The sequence below is a fragment of the Synchiropus splendidus genome, chromosome 16 (genome assembly GCF_027744825.2).
Source record: "Synchiropus splendidus isolate RoL2022-P1 chromosome 16, RoL_Sspl_1.0, whole genome shotgun sequence".
Taxonomy (NCBI): Eukaryota; Metazoa; Chordata; class Actinopteri; order Syngnathiformes; family Callionymidae; genus Synchiropus; species Synchiropus splendidus.
In genome coordinates, this window is record NC_071349.1 from 10081579 (window position 1) to 10097900 (window position 16322).

The 16322-nt window shown below is 41.7% G+C and overlaps 1 protein-coding gene across 8 annotated transcripts in view; it reads left to right on the forward strand.

The window, feature by feature from the left end:
* Window positions 1–1966: 1966 nt before the first annotated feature.
* Window positions 1967–16322, forward strand: part of myt1lb (myelin transcription factor 1-like, b) — a 105439-nt gene continuing 91083 nt past the window's right edge. For 4 of the 8 annotated variants that reach the window (XM_053844277.1, XM_053844276.1, XM_053844269.1 and 1 more), the window contains exon 1: window positions 2326–2725. The gene's annotated coding sequence lies outside the window, so the exon portion shown is untranslated. Of the gene's footprint in view, window positions 2240–2325; window positions 2726–16322 lie in introns of those variants that run through there. The other 4 variants (XM_053844270.1, XM_053844272.1, XM_053844274.1 and 1 more) reach the window with 4 other exon arrangements.

Below are 16322 nucleotides of genomic sequence, written 5' to 3' on the forward strand. Positions count from 1 at the left end.
TCGTATGGACGCCGCCTATATCCTGCTGCCGAAGCCTCTGCCGCCTCCGCCGCTGCTGCGGCTGCTGCTGCGGCTGCTGCTGGATCTCCCCTGCTGGTGGCAAATGAATGAATTATCACGTCTTGTCCGGTAAGAAAATGAAGCTAATTTATAATCAAATTACAATGATGTCTCTGGGATCATATTAGCATTCTCTCTATCAACATGGCAGGGCAAATATGGAAATCATCACACGCTCATTCCTAGACTTATTCACACAAGAGTGCACGCGGATGTCACCGCTCTCCACGGCCACGGCTGTAAAGACGGTGTTTGGGCGAGCGCGTGGCCTTTTCTGGGTCTCCTTCATCTCCTCTGCTGCTCCCTCATCTTCTGCTGCTCAGCAGCCGGGGACCAGGAAAGGCGCTTTCAGTCATGAGACTTTCCGTTTGCAGCTCCCTGCCAAGTCTTGTGAGCCTGTGGTGGATTTTTGCCTTTTTGGGGGGGTTTGTTTTTCATTTCTGTGAGGGTCACGTTGGCCGTGGACCTTGATGTGTTGACTGCGTTGGGAAGCTACTTTGCAGGAGGTTTTGTAAAGCTACAGTGAAAAAGTAGCTTCCTTTGGTGCATGTGAAACATAGCTTAGTGTGGGTTATATGTCGATGTTGTAACATTCGACTTATGTCCTCCTGAGGCCACCGTAGTTTGGAGAACCACGACTGGAGGAGTGCAGTTCATTCCATTACAATGTAGCTTGGGATTGGAAACACTGAAAGCATCAGCACAACATATTTGCAGTTCAGCTACCAGCATACTTTTCATTTACCCCCAGTATGATGAGGTAAGGCATATTTTGTCTAACAAAACTATGCAGGATCCGTCTCACTTCTCTCCAGTATATTGATAGTTCGGGACATTCGCGATCATTTGTGTCAAATCTTAATGGAATTTTATGCAAGGTACAAATCTATGAATTTGATGTGAAAACTTGGTAAAATAGTTGCATTCATGGCCACCAAAGCTAAAGTTTTCAATTAATTTTAAATAGAAAACATTGTCTAAAAACATCTAATTTCCTGCTTTTGACTTGAAATGAATCAGTTCTTCAGTTGCTTTGACTGAATTTGCAGATGTTTTTGTTGGTAGGTTTCATCTCAGTGAGTCTAGAAATCTCATAATAGTAGTAGTTTTAAGTTAGTAACAAGTCGTATTAACTGTTACTAATATCAGTGTTATTTATAACATTAAGTTTGTTTTTCTTAATTTTATTAGAATATTGTATGTGCTGTCATTTTTTTTTAAATCAATTATTATATTTATTATAAAAATATATTTATGTTTTATAAGTGAAGGAGGTGCTTATTCTTGGTTTTTATTTATTAAACTGAGATGTTTATAAACAATCTACAGCACTTAAATTTACTGAATTTTTTTTGGACTGTACAAAATTAACAGTCTTCTTTTGCACTCCTGTTTCCTCCCACAGGCGATGTGATGAGCTTTCCAGGGTGTCCCCGCCCCTCACCCCAAGCGCCCAAACAGTTTTGCTTTCCTCCGTCCTTCAAGATTCAATTTGTCATAACTGTGAGATGGTGTTCCCTGCCCTCTGCATGTTTCACGCGCCTTTTATTTTCCGTGTTTTTCCGTGAGTCCCCTCATCTCTCGCCGGCCGAGCGAAGAGAGAAGCCCGTAGCCCAGCGCCCAAAGGCAGAGCCATAAATTGCCGCCGATGCCACTGCACTTGTTTCACACGCACCCCCTCCTCCCTCCCCTCTCAACCCCCCAATCTGTATTCTTCCCCGTCTCTCCCCCCACCCCACCCCTCCCCGCCTCCACCCGGGGCCCGTGGGAAGAAGTGGGAGCAGACAGTCTGCAGCCCTGAATATATGTATAAGAGGAGAAGGAAGGGAGGGCAGAGAAGGAGGGAGCGGGAACGTATTGGAGGACATACATGCACAGTGTACAGAGAGAGTACACACAGACTGAGGGAGAGAGAGAGAGGACGAAACCAGTTACAGGGCTGAGAAAAGGAGAGGGAACAAACACACTCCCTCCCTCTCTCCCCGACACACACACACACACACACACACACACTCACGCTAGCTTTAGGGTATACCAGTCGGCATTGGCAGTCCTCTCCTTTGTTGTTTTTGCTATTGGTTAGTCTCGGCAGCATCACGGCGTGCGCCTCTATCGCAGGGGTGGGTGCGTGAGTGTGTGTTGGTGGAGTGTGTAAAGGATGCCACGAGCGCCAACCAGGGTAAGTCCACTCCTTCCTCCTTTTTCTTTCTCTGGAGCTGCAGTCTCTCCATCTCGCCTGGGATGCTCGCTTCCCTCCACCTACCGCACACATCACAGCTCTCATCTCCCTCTCTCTATTTCTCCCTGTGTGCTTTCTCTCCCTTTCAGTGTCTTCCTCATCTCCTCCCTGCTTCCTCTCTCACCATCGCTCTGCCTCTCTCGCGCGCGCTCTCTCTCCAGGCTCTGCCTCATTGGTGTGTCCTGATTCCCTTTTTCCATTAGGCTCCAGGCCCATTGGTCGCCTGCCTTCCAACCATTATCTCGACTCCTCCATCCCTCTGTTCGCCCTTCTCTGCCTTCCTCCTTCCCTCTTCATTCCTTGTCATCTTTCAAGTCGTAAAAATGATTCGCGTGCAGCGCGCGAGCTGAAGTTATCAGCGAGTGAATTGGGAGACTGTGGACAAACAGGAGAGGAAGCAAAAGTTTACAGAGAAGACTGCAGCCGGTAGGTAACTTCTTCTGCTGGCTTCTGATCTTCTTGGCTTCTCTGGAGTCTGGTTTCATGGCTGAAGCGAGGAGGTTGGGTGATGCTGGTCTGTCGCGGCTCTGGAAGTCTTGTAAACTCCTTGGTGCTGATAGTGTTGTGATGAGCAGCTGTTGGTTCTCCGAATTCATTCATTTGGATCTGTAAAGTTGCGTGACGTGTAGCTGCTTTTGAATCTGCGTGCTGTGCTGCAGGAGCTCCCAAAAGTTATGACAACAATATGCTGTGGAAACTTCTTGCTATGAAGGATCTGACTGTGGTGTTTCTGCCGAGCGTGCGGCCCAATATTGGTGTGTTCTTGTGGGTTTGTTTGGGGGACATGGTGTTTCTGAATTCAGCATCAAACTTGCTGCCTCAAATAGTTGTACTGTGTGTTTAGTTGAGAAGGGGAAAGAGTTTAAAGAACGCTAAATAAATCATCATTTATGATCCTCTAAGTGCATCATTTTGGCTTAACAACACAAAAAGCTACAGTGAAATACTAATAATCCAGTCGATTTTAGAAGAAAAAGAGACAATGTGTTTTGAAAGAGTCAAAGTCCGGTGATGTTTTGGCTGTTCCTCCTCTTATTGTCCAGAGAAGTTCCCTGCTATGGGTTGGTTTTATCTGTGCATCCTGAAGAGGAGTGAAAGTGCTAAGGTGGCGCTCAAGTGACTTCATCTGTGGCTGGTTCTGCGGGTCAGTCTTGGACATGTGTCATCCTTTAGCTGTCGAAGCAGCAGCTCTCATGCAAATCCCTCAAAACTTCTCACCTCATACTTGCAACATGTTGGAGATGTTATGCAACAAGGTGTCACTTTAGAAGTTGTGGAATCAGTTGGGACTTTGGACCATTTTGTTGCGTGGAACAGCACCAGAACTAAGCAACATGACTCCACTCAATAACCTGATACCCAGTCACAGCAACTTACCTGTATTGAGTCAAACTTATTCCACGCTCATGACCCATAATGCACTGCAACACTTGAAGCTTTGAATCAAAGTTGTCCTCATGAGTTCCAGATTCATTAAACGCTGTGACTGTGAAGTTTGTGCCTCCTCATCTGAAGTTATGAATGATGAGGCCAGTAACTGTGCTTCAGTTCACCATTTGGGACAGAAACTTCAGCTTTCTGCTCTCTTTATTCTGTCATTCCAACAACACAGAGGTGAAAATGACATCATTAGGCATCACCGCCGACTGGAAGCAAACGCGGCGGGGGATCTGATGTTGGAAGGAAACTTAAAAAACCCAGAGATGTTTGCATCCACACATCACACGCACGTCCCCATGGTCTATATCGCAACCCACACACCGTTTCCTACTGCGTTCAGACAATGCAGATGTTGTGGCGTCTCTTTGTGTGCGCTCCCGTGGGTGGCATATACTATAGACACACAGCAGATGGCAGATGCACCGCAACATGTTTCATTCTGTCAAGACAGCCCAAGAACGGAAGTAAAGGGAGCTGCCTATGTTTTCTCTCCCTCCGCCAAACTGCCTCCTCTCATGTCAAGATCAGTGATTTCCACTGGAGATGGAAGGAAACTCAGGACATTATCCCAGTTTGACATAAACACGATGGCATGACACATTTTAAATGATATTTCATTTGGTTATATACCAACTTCTAACCTCAAAAATGAAGCATGTGGTGCTCTTAGTCAAAGGTGGACTCATGATGCTTTCCAATCGGAATATTAATTTAATAACTAATAATATTAGCAGTCAGAATGCCTCACTGTCTTTTCATATACACTTGATAAAGTTATGCTTCTTGTACTTATAGAACTGTATTAATTCATCCTACTTTGTCGTCCAGCTTTCACAATTGTACTGAATATTACAATGATTTCCATTAATATTAATGCTCCACAATATTTACAAATGTATTTTTTGAAGTTTATTGTATCATTAAAATATATAATAGAATATATAATAATGTAATTCGTCCAAGTAATATAATGTAAATAAGGTGGGGGTTCAAAATACTGGTTGGAAAACAGTTGCAGATGATATAGTCTCATTCTTCCATGCATGGTTGTAACTGAAGGATAAATAAATAAGTATATTATTTATTTTTAATGATCACTGTAGCCCTCATTGACTGTCAACCCAACTGACTCAGCATTTAGTTTGGGTTTTCCCAGTAAATCAAATGATATAAAGCACTAGTCCGACTTCAAATTCAAACTTTTTCAGCTCCAAAATTTCAGCTATCTCCAATAGCCTGACTTCATGTTCTAAGTACTGAACTCATGAACACCCCAGTTCCCCTGTGTTCATAAGCTGAGCTCGGACGGGTCGGTGAGCAGCGAAGCACCAGTGGACTTAACGCAGCAAATGTGAAGCCAAACAGAAAATGTAATCCTGGACACTTAGACGCCGTGGCAGTTTTATTGAGGACAAACTGTAAGTGGACTGTTATTTTTTACTGCCACTAATAAACCGGACCTCTCTTTTATTCTCTCGCACACACTCTGGCGCACTCACCGGTCGCCATCGGTGTTAAACGGCTAACACACGGACTTCGAGTTTGGGCATCGTAAAATGAACTTCCAAGTGCAGCTGAGTACTTTCTATGTGGGATTCTTATGGAGGTATATCAACCCCTTGTATAAGAATCTTTGGTCTATATCACTGGATTTGTTCGGAATCTAGTCTTGTTTCCATAGTAAGCGAGAGAATTCTGGGATAATTGGTTTGGATTTTGACCCAAGATCGAAGATCCTCCTGGCCCATGAACCCCAGGTTATTTGGGGATGCGTCTCATGAACAACCTAGAGTGTACTCCGCGTTCAGCCGTGGTCTTGGAGCGGCATCACTTCTGGTGTCTCAAACTGTGTCACTACATGGCACCATCCCGCCATGCTGACTTGGCATGAGGCGAAGTCATGTTCTCTTGGCTGATCCTTCAGCTGGAAGGGGAAGGACACGTCTTGCCTGTTAGGAGGAAACTGCCGCTGAGTGTGTTAGCGCATGTCTTGCCACCGCAGAGCCTGATGTGCTTTGCTGAGCAAAGCGAGGACAGGGGAGACAGCCCAATGTGATTAAATTAGAGAGGGAAAGCACGCTACCCGGCTCGCACTGAGACCACGACTGCAGGAACCCCCTCCTTCCGCCCTTCACGTCTCCCTCCTGTCTGTGAGGTGGTAGAGATCCCGAGCTGGAGGGGACAGGAAATTGGGTGTTGATGAGACTGATGACTATGGACTGTAAGGTCAGAGGAAATGATGTGTGCGTCGCTGAGACAATGCCGCATACATTTAAGGTCCACATGACTCTCAGCAAGGATGGGGGCGCTGCTTCCACCGTGTCCCTTCTTCTGCTGCGGCCTAATGAATGAGCGATAAAAGGCCTCGTGGGAATCCCTCCATGCAGGGTGGAGGTGGAGGTGGTGGAGTTGGACATACTTACAGCACGACGGCTGCAGCGCCAGGGCAGGCACGTCTGAGCATGACACTGCACTTCCCTTTGGAAGATCTCGATTCAGCACGCAGCCCAAAAAACTGGAGTTTGCCTCTCATTAATGGGACTCTAAATGGAGTCAGGCAGAAGACGCAAACACACTCACATACTTGTACAACAGGGGCAGTCTTAAACAAACCTCACACTGCACAATACGACAGTTATATTACCATTTATATTGTATAACAATCCATGTTTGTTTGCGCTTACAGTGCATTGTTTACAAGTAGAAGGAGAATCAACTGTAGCTGACATAGTACAAGTAAAGATGGAGTAGTATTAATCGCAGTAGCTCTCACATTTGCAGTAAGAATAGCAGTGGAAGAGTAGCAAAAACCAAGTTGAAAAAACCACACTAAAAGCAGTAGTTGCAGTAGAGGTTGTATTAAAAGCAACAGTGGTCCAGGTAGCAGTAGCATTAGCAGTAAGAGTAGCAGTGGAAGAGTAGCAGAGGCAGTACAAATATTCATGAAAAAACAACACTAAAAAGCAGTAGTTGCAGTAGGAGTTGTGTTAAAAGCAACAGTGGAACAGGTAGTAGTAGCATTAGCAGTAAGAGTAGCAGTAGAAGAGTAGCAGAGGCAGTACAAATATTCATGAAAAAACAACACTAAAAAGCAGTAGTTGCAGTAGAAGTTGTGTTAAAAGCAACAGTGGTACAGGCAGTACTAGCATTAGCAGTAAGAGTAGCAGTAGAAGAGTAGCAGAAGCAGTACAAATATTCATGAAAAAACAACACTAAAAAGCAGTAGTTGCAGTAGAAGTTGTGTTAAAAGCAACAGTGGTACAGGTAGTAGTAGCATTAGCAGTAAGAGTAGCAGTAGAAGAGTAGCAGAAGCAGTACAAATATTCAGGAAAAAACAACACTAAAAGCAGTAGTTGCAGTAGAAATTGTGTTAAAAGCAACAGTGGTACAGGTAGTAGTAGCATTAGCAGTAAGAGTAGCATCATCTGAAGTAGTAGTGAGAACAGACGGTGTGTAGTAGAGTTATAGCAGTCGTAATTAAGTTGTAGAAGCAGTAATACCAGCACCTGCCGTATTAGCAGTAGTATAAGTGTTAAAAAACGACAGTTGTAAAGCTAGTCGGCGCAGCAGTCATGAAAGCACAAAGGTAGTCGCAGCAGTAATACCAGGACAAAAGGTAGTAGAAGCAGTAGATGAATTGTTGGACAGATAGTCATAGTATTAGTAAAGACGTTTCCGCATAGCAATGGTAGCGGTGTGAAAGGTACCAGACGCAATGATAAAGCAGAATTTGGTCCTACAGAAGTGGTTGCAGAAACAGTGATACTTGACGTAGTATCAGCAGTAGCAGTACTAGGTGCAGCTGCAGCAATGGTAGCAGTAGTAGGAGCTATGATCTAAATGTTTACAAGAGAGGTGGCAATAGTCGTAGTAGTACTGCAAACAGCAGGAGCAGTGGTAGTTTTTATCCTTATTTGTTTTGATCTCGCGATTTGAAATGAATGTGTCTTCTTCCATGAGCTGTGTGATGAGTGTGTTATGATGTTGAATGTTGAAACTCAACCCTCCCATCACTCCAGCGTTTTACTGCTGTAGTCACGCTCATATTTTAAGGGGGAGAGCCTCCATAAAGGATGTTAAAATCCAACGCAGTTGCTTTTTGTGTTGAATGGGAATGTTGTACCTCAGATGAGGTGTTTACCATAGATCGACGTCTGCACCTCTGCATTTCCCTTCCATGCCTCCCCACGTTCAGTCACCCAGCGTGACCTCAGCTCCTCTCCCTGTGGAAGAGACCTCAGCTGCTCTGGAAGAAGCAGGTCCCAGTAGATAGTTCCAACTCCCCGACCAGGCGCGTATCTCCGCAGCCCAGAGCAGATCCCTGCATGTCTCTCCCACCGTGAAGACTAAGTCGGGCTTACACGCCAGCCTCCTCTCCCAACCCGACCTTGACTCCAGGCTGCTCTGCATTTCATTTCGTGACTCCTACTGTCAGGTTTTCCTCTCCATACCTTCATCTCCGTCGTGATAATCGGAGCGGGCAGACAGCGATTGTTAGTGTGAGCATGTATCCTTAAAAGAATCCACCAGCAGGGATCAATGTTTTCTTCCAATCTTCTCGTCCACGGTGTCAAGCTAGGTCAGGGAGGGGATTGATCCATCTCAGCAGACATAATGTCAATACTGACGTCTACTCAGTGTCAGATGTAGCTGCGCTCGTGTCCTTCACACATGCATCCCCGCCACGCTGCGCCATGCAGACTATTAATTATGCCACATTCATCACTCACAGCTCACATCGGGATTTAGGGAAAGAGACTAGGCCGCACTCTTCGGCCAGGCTTCTATTTTGGGCTTCATGTAACTATGTCAAGACACGATGGGAACCTTCATGACGGAAATGTTTTTGGAGAATACATACAGAAAATGGAGGCTCCGCGGAGCTTAAATGTGACGTCATGTTTTGAGGTGGAAATGTGATACAACCTTTGACCTTCTGTAAAGATATTTACCAAAAAGAACGTCACGATCTTTTCTCTCCTACAAAGAGAATATGCGTGTGCTGGTCTCTTTCTCTTGTGGAACTGTCCAGGTGCTGATATTCAGAGGCACTAACTGTGCCATGTCTATAGTGCTGGAGAAAGTGCAGACCCCCCAAAAAAAACACAGGAAGTAGCCCTACATTCATTCATGCTCTGACTTTACTTCACCAAAACTGGCATGTACACAAGTTTAACAGGTTTGCAGTTCGCTCTTCAAATGTATTTATATTCTTTTTTTTTTTTTTTCATTTATGGCAAATTTATTCAGATCCATAATTGTGTTCCGGAATTTTCTTAATTTGTTTTTATTTTTTATTTTTTCGGACAATAAATATATTAGCAATTTTCACAAATTCTAAGTATATATATATATATATATATATATATATATATATATATATATATATATATATAGTTTTATTGATTTATTTATTCTTGGTGAAAGCTGGCGGCACCAATGTGTGACCGCTACTTTAAATCATAAGAGGTGATAATGGAAAATAACAACCAAAATGCCAAAAAAAAAAAAGACAAATAAGTGAAAATAAATGTTCTTTAAGTAATTCATTGTCTTTGTATTGCACTTAGAGTAAAACTGAAATGGTTTTTGGTCTCATTCTCAGTGATGGTGAGAGCAACATCTGAATAAATGCCTTCAGATCGGTAGGAGAATGAGGGAGAGCTCAGTCACAAGGCTGGGGATCCGTCACGCGATGGAGTGCGGTGAATCCGTAGCGGACGATGATCCCGCAGCTGTATTTTCATGGTGACAGTGTGTTTCAAATGATATATATGTGTCCCAGAAGCGCTGCTTGTTTTGAAGAATAGAAGGAATTTCACCAAAGGGAGGGCATCCTCTGGTGATGGCGTGGCTTCCCGCCGTCGCACGCACACCTCGGCGTCTCTCTTCGGGGGAACACATGATCTATCTCCTGGCGGGCAGGCCAATTAAAAACCAATCAGGCTGCTTGGAGTGAGCTGGTAATGGGAACGCGGCGGCAGTGGAGGAAGTGGGGCTGATTAATGGACACTTTCACCTTGTGGCATAACAGCCTCCCACACACATTCATCACCCCGGGGGACAAGACTCACCCGCACTGATCCACTGCTGTCAGACACGTCGAACAAGTCGCATATGTCTCATCCAACTCGTAAACAGCCATGATAGCTGTCGAGAGATTCCATAACCACAGATTCAATCTAAAAGAGGAGCGACGTCTTGAGGAGACTCAGGTGAGGTCACCCAGGCACAACACTAAAACTGTCCAGTTTAGCGGCGCTTGACTTCCAAACATAACGTAAATTAAAGACAGAAACAGTCATAAACAAAAAATGCACACAGCCAACACGGATTTTATTGACATACAGTGGTACCTCGGTTCTCGACCACAATGCGCTCCAGACGGCCGTTTGAGAAGCGAATTGTTCGAAATTTGAATGGATTTTTCCCATTACAATGAAAGGGAAAAAGAAATAATGCATTCCAAGCCTTAAAACAGGCTTTTGTAGGAGTGAATGTAGAGTGTCTGCTGCAGGTGCGCTGTTCCTCTATGTGTGTGGCCGCTGCATGTGGGAGGGGTTGCCGAGTGAGTGACGTCTCTCCAGAAGTGAAGAGGTGCCCGGTGCGTGTCCAGCTCTGAATGTGCGCTTCTGTGCAGTTTGGCTGTGACAAAGTCATAAACCAAGTCACGCTCTGTCCCAGACTCGCCTCATCCCTGTCCCAGCTCCAGCCCACAACAGGACATCAAACCCTGGAGTGGAGGTGTGGAGAGCGAGCACCTCCCCTGTGACACTCTACCACGGTCCAGTGCGGAGACAGGAAAGGTTTTACACCTCAATATGAAGAAAAAACAGTCAGTAAATGTAGCTAACGGGACACGTCTGCATACAGAGGCTGCGCTATACACAATAACAAAGCGCGACATGGGTCAGCTGATCGGTCCGCACACGTTATGTTTTTTCCAGCTTTTTTCGGGGGCGTTCGAGTTCTGGATTTTCATTTGAAATTCAAAGCAAAAAAATCTCAAAATCTTTGTTGGAACTCTGATTTGTTCAATGTCCGGGACATTCAAAAACCGTGGTACCACTGACATGACTCATGACTGGATGCGCTTTTGCTCCCATTGATAAATCCTTTTAAATTCGAACGAATCGACTGAATACCGCCTAAATCTAATAACTTGTCATTTTGCCTGCTTCCATCTACCACTGGCAGTTTTATTAAAGTATGTTCATCCCTTACGAAGTTTTCCAAAATGAACCGATAGCTATAGTGAATGTCTCGCTGACGTCACGATGTGGAAAGTAACCTGGATGTGCAGGAATATTGGCGGTAAACCCGCGGTGGAGAAACCACCTAAGCGTTACATTTATTATATTATATTTCTACAAGTTTGGTTTTGATCTGTGGTGGAAATCCTTGAAATCCTTGAAAGCCTGAATGTTTTTAGCATTTTATTTCAAGTTGATGTGTTAACTAGCTTTTCCTCTACTACATCTGTGTTCTGATACAAATGATTCAAGTTCTCTTCCACTACAATACAACTACATTTGTACATTTACAGTTAAAAACATTAAGAAGTAAATGTTTATGCATATTGCCAACATATTGTCCAGGTTTTGCCTCAACTTTAGCTTGATCTTAGCTTGTCTATCCGCAAGTGTCCACTTTCCTCTGACAGCTTTGGCCATTGTTCTCCTTGACTGATCACAACTCCTGGCAGTGATGACACTCCCAATGGTTTTTCACCGATTGACCAATTGTCAGAGCCAAAAACACGGCGATGATGAACCAGTTTCATCTGTGCTTTCAAGCTTTGTTTACCTGTCGAGCGCCTCCAACATGGCGACTTCCATTTTGATCATGTGGCATGAAAACCCTCAAAATATGCAACTTGGTGTCAATAATAAGAGGTGTCAGTGTATTTCAATGTTTGACACCTGTCTCTGCTGCAGTGTGATTCACAGCATTCTATGTGAGGAAAAATCACAGCAACTCAGATTGAAAGTGGGATAAATACTAATGCTAAATAAGTATATATTTAACATTATATATAAATATATATAAATATATATATATATATATATATATATATATATATATATATATATATATATATATATATATATATATATATATATATATATATATATATATATATAGGCTGCATTTGAGATATATGTAATATCTCAAATGCAGCCTGATTTTTACGACATTATTTTATTCATAATGTAATAGATTATGTGTCATAAATCTATATAGTCTTAACAAATATTATATATATATAGAATATATATATATATATATTCTCTCTCTCTCTCTCTATATATATATATATATATATATATATATATATATATATATATGTACATATATTTACAAAATTGCATTCTCTTCTTCAACAAATGGAGATAAATATCTTGATAAATTGTGTTCTAGCATGAGAAGTCATGTTTTAGTACTCGCAAATCACAAGACATCTGAAATTGGACGAAAAAGTTGCGACCTGTGTATCAACAGCCTTCAGAGCCAACACCGTCGATTACCTTAACAGTTTTGAACTGTTGTCAAAATCCACCTCGTGGCTGAGCGGAAACAAAGCGTTGAGGAGAGAAGCATTAAACTGTGCGAGCTGCTGTGACCTACTTCACACAGCCGAGCAGCTCGCTGTAAATAAGGATTTTCATAACCTGGTTTGGCCTTTCCCCATTAGAAGCACAACTGTGTCTTGAAAGATATTATGAGAAGCAGCTGTTTACAGAGTAACTACTCCACTGACACGTTTTGAACCTCCAGGCTGTGGTTGTTGTTGTCATACCATCCTCGTAGTTTTGGATGAAATGGGCTGAAGGGTGTCACTGAAGGGTTAACATCGCAGTCTGAGGATAGTAGATCAGACTAGACCGTCTACATACAGTACGTACAAGTCCCAGCTGGAAGAGGAAGCCTCATAAACACAAGTGGCTTGGAACTACAGTATAAATCTACAATGAAATGCTGTTCATGATATTCATTTTTGTTTTAATTTGCGGCTTCAGATGAATCATCATGCCTCTACCGAGGCATAAATCAGGATTTTATTTTCTCCAGCTTCACTCAGCATAGGGATCTTTTGAGGCTTTCCAGGTTTATTAAAATGAAATACTTATTTATTTATTTTAGTATTTCCTCTTTTATGACTTTGATTTATTATAGCAATAATAATAAACATTATTATTATTATTATTATTATTATTATTATTATTATTATTATTATTATTATTATTATTATTATTATTATTATTATTATTATTATTATTAGAAGCAAATATCTTGACATATATATTTACTTACTTAAAGTGTAACAATGCAAAGTTGCTGGAGTAATAAATACTCTATTCTAAATCAGTATATGTATTCATGTATACCATATGGCAGACCTGGCCAAAGTGCGGCCCGGGGGCCTTATGCGGCTCTTTGCCTGTGTTTTTGCGGCCCTAAACTAAACAGACTAAAACTATACAACAGAGTAGTAAGTAAGTATGTCGTCATTTTTCTGACTATTTTTGTCTAGTTTCTTTCTCTACTATTTCAACAGTAATTCTAACATGTTCAGAACTAAAAATTTCTTTTCATCCACCATTTTAGTGAGTATTTTTTTGTTCCTCAAAATACATTTAAAGAAAATTGAAAATATATTTTGAAATTGATTTCCTTTTAACATTTCATAGATATTTGTGATATAGTTTTATTGTTATTTATACTGAAATTAAAAGGCATATTAAGTGTATTTTTACTGGTTTCATGCCATATTTGCTCTTCTTCTCTTTAACAGTTCATTACCTCCTTTTTTTCTGTCACGTTTCTTAGTCATCGCTGCCTCCCTTTTAGCATGGCGGCCCCTCGCAACAGTCACAGTTTATAATGTGGCCCTTTAGGAAATTGCTATATAGGGTCTTTTGTAATATCTCAAACGCAGCCTGATTTTTTTCAATATAATTTAATTCATAATGCAAATATATATATATGCATATATATATATATATATATATATATATATATATATATATATATATATATCATGATTGTTCATATATTTTCAAAGATCATATCTGTTCTATATACAGTGTATTTGTTTTTTATTTTTGCCTGCGTCTTGGCTCACATGTCAAATTATACTTGCAAACTGCTGAATTCTAGCACCACGCCACCGAGTTTGTTTTGTTAAGGTCGGTGCCAAAGGTGCTGCTTTTGTGGTTTAGGTTCTCCACTAGCACTGTTAGCAGGGAGTTGCAGTAACGTCTGTCAGTGAACAGAAACTTCGGCCGTGAACCTACTTTTTTCGCGGTGAAACACACTTGATCCCGGTGCATGTTGTCGTCCGCCGGTGCGACGCGGACTTGAGAGCTGTGGTCAGTGTTACCTCCACCCATAAATAATAAATGGCAGGCACCTTAATGTAAAAAGTTGGACTTTTTTCAGCTTTGAGATGCAGCGCAGGAAGCGAAGGGAAGCAAGTATCAGAGGGAGAGTGATGTGATATTGGAAAATGATTACCAAACAGGCATCCATTATTCATCAGGGCAATCAGCAGGGCACAATCTCCTTATTTATGCCAGCGCTGTAAATCAGATTTGTCGGTTCTGATCACTCTAAAATCTCCCAGTCACACGCCGGCAATATTGGGCGAATATTACACTGTCTAATGGGTAATTGATGACGGCGTGTGACACCGGTCGAAGCGAATGGTCGGCCTCCCGGAGCATGGCGAGCGAGGGGGGCAACATGGCCGCCGTGTGGTGCCGGAGTCCGAATTCCTGCGTTGGTTTTATAGACGCCGAGCCAATGCTCTCCACTGTGTCATTTTTCTTTGTTTGTGCACTTTGCTCCGAGCGTCATTGTGGCGCAAATAATTAGCCGAGGTCTTTTGGCAGAACCAACACTTCTATTGGATTGATGGAGACAAATGACCGGTGCCTGCCGTCCCTTACTTCCATGAATGAATTCTAGCTCAATATAAGAGGAAGAACACTCAACTTTATTGCCTTGAAAACCACAACAAAGTGGAGACACACTGTCCCCGTTTGTCCCCCTCTGTTGTTGTTTTTTGTTTCTTTTTAAATTTCCTAGTCACATTCTTTTGTAATAAATCGGTTTTCAGATTGTAGCATGAAATTATCTATTTTCCCAATTTTAATTTCATTTAATATTATTTTTATGTTTTTTATTTACACTTTTAAAACGCATGTATTTATTTATTTTTTATTTTCTTCTCCAGATGAGTCAATATTTTTATGGTTTATTTGTCCTTACCTTTTTTTTTTCTATACATTTTGAATTTTCCTTGTTGATATTGCAAGTTATTTTTTTCTCTATATATTACCAATTGATTTCAATTTAAAATGATTTGAGTTTCAGTGTTTCCATTTCTGCTTTTGTTTTTTTTTTGTTTTTTTGTTACAAACTCAATACACTGATGTGCTGCCTTTACTGTATTCTTCAAATTCAAACACCCATTTATTAATGTCGTGTTTTATAACTAAATTCCTACAAATCTTGCTTTTTAAAACACATTTAATGAATTTATCTTTTTTATTTATGTTTTCTTGTGTTTTTTAAGAAGCTATCAACATTTATCTGTCAATTTATTAATCTTCTTTTATGATCAAAATATGTAATTCATGTACATTCATTTATGTTTCTTCTTTTTTTTACTGTTTAAATTGGATATTTTATGTACAGAATTTTACAAAGTAGTCATTTTTTTCTTATTTATTCTTCCACATTCTTTCCATCTTTCCATGTTAAAAAACGATTTAAAAAATGACTCTCAGTAATGTTTTCATTTTGTCCAATATTCTGTCCATTTGTTATGGGGCTAAACATATTCCTGTTTAATATATTTGATATGTCACCCACCTAAAATTCCAAAAAACCATATTGTTGAAAATATATTTTTCTGAAATCCACTAACATGATGGGAGACATCTATAAATCACGATGTCTTGACCTTTAAACATGAAATTCAGGCAGCCTGAACTGCTTTAATAATCCAAATCCTCTTTTCCTGCGCAGCTAAATTGTGTGAATGTAAAAGCGACTGGTGTGTGTGTTGGCCCTATATGACAGCGTTGGGAGGCAGGAGACATGATGTGCTCTGAGTCGCTGCGTCTCTGTGAGGGTGGCCTGACCTCTGCCTTCAGCTCTGCTTCACAGGACAGCAGCAAATGAGAGGTGTCATTGCATGACAGCAGCACAACCCCTCCTTAGGGCTGACACACACACACACACACACACACACACACTCACGCACAAATGGCTGGTAAGTGTTTACGCGAAGTTGAAGGCGCTATCACCATGCAAAACAACATGGCACCTTAAATATTGACAAGCGCTCCCTGTGAACAAAAACACACCGATCGATGTCTTTATTTTTTGGCGCGCGGAGCAACAATCCAGAGTTGATCACCACGCTTGTTTTGTGGTCAAAATGCGCCACCGATCCACGTTTAATTTCTCTTCTATTTAACAGCGTCTGGAATTAGAGAGGCAGTTTGGGTAATCTGTCTCTCAGCCGTGCGTGCAAGTCGATCGGTGTTTTGTTTCGCCGTTCGCTTTTTTG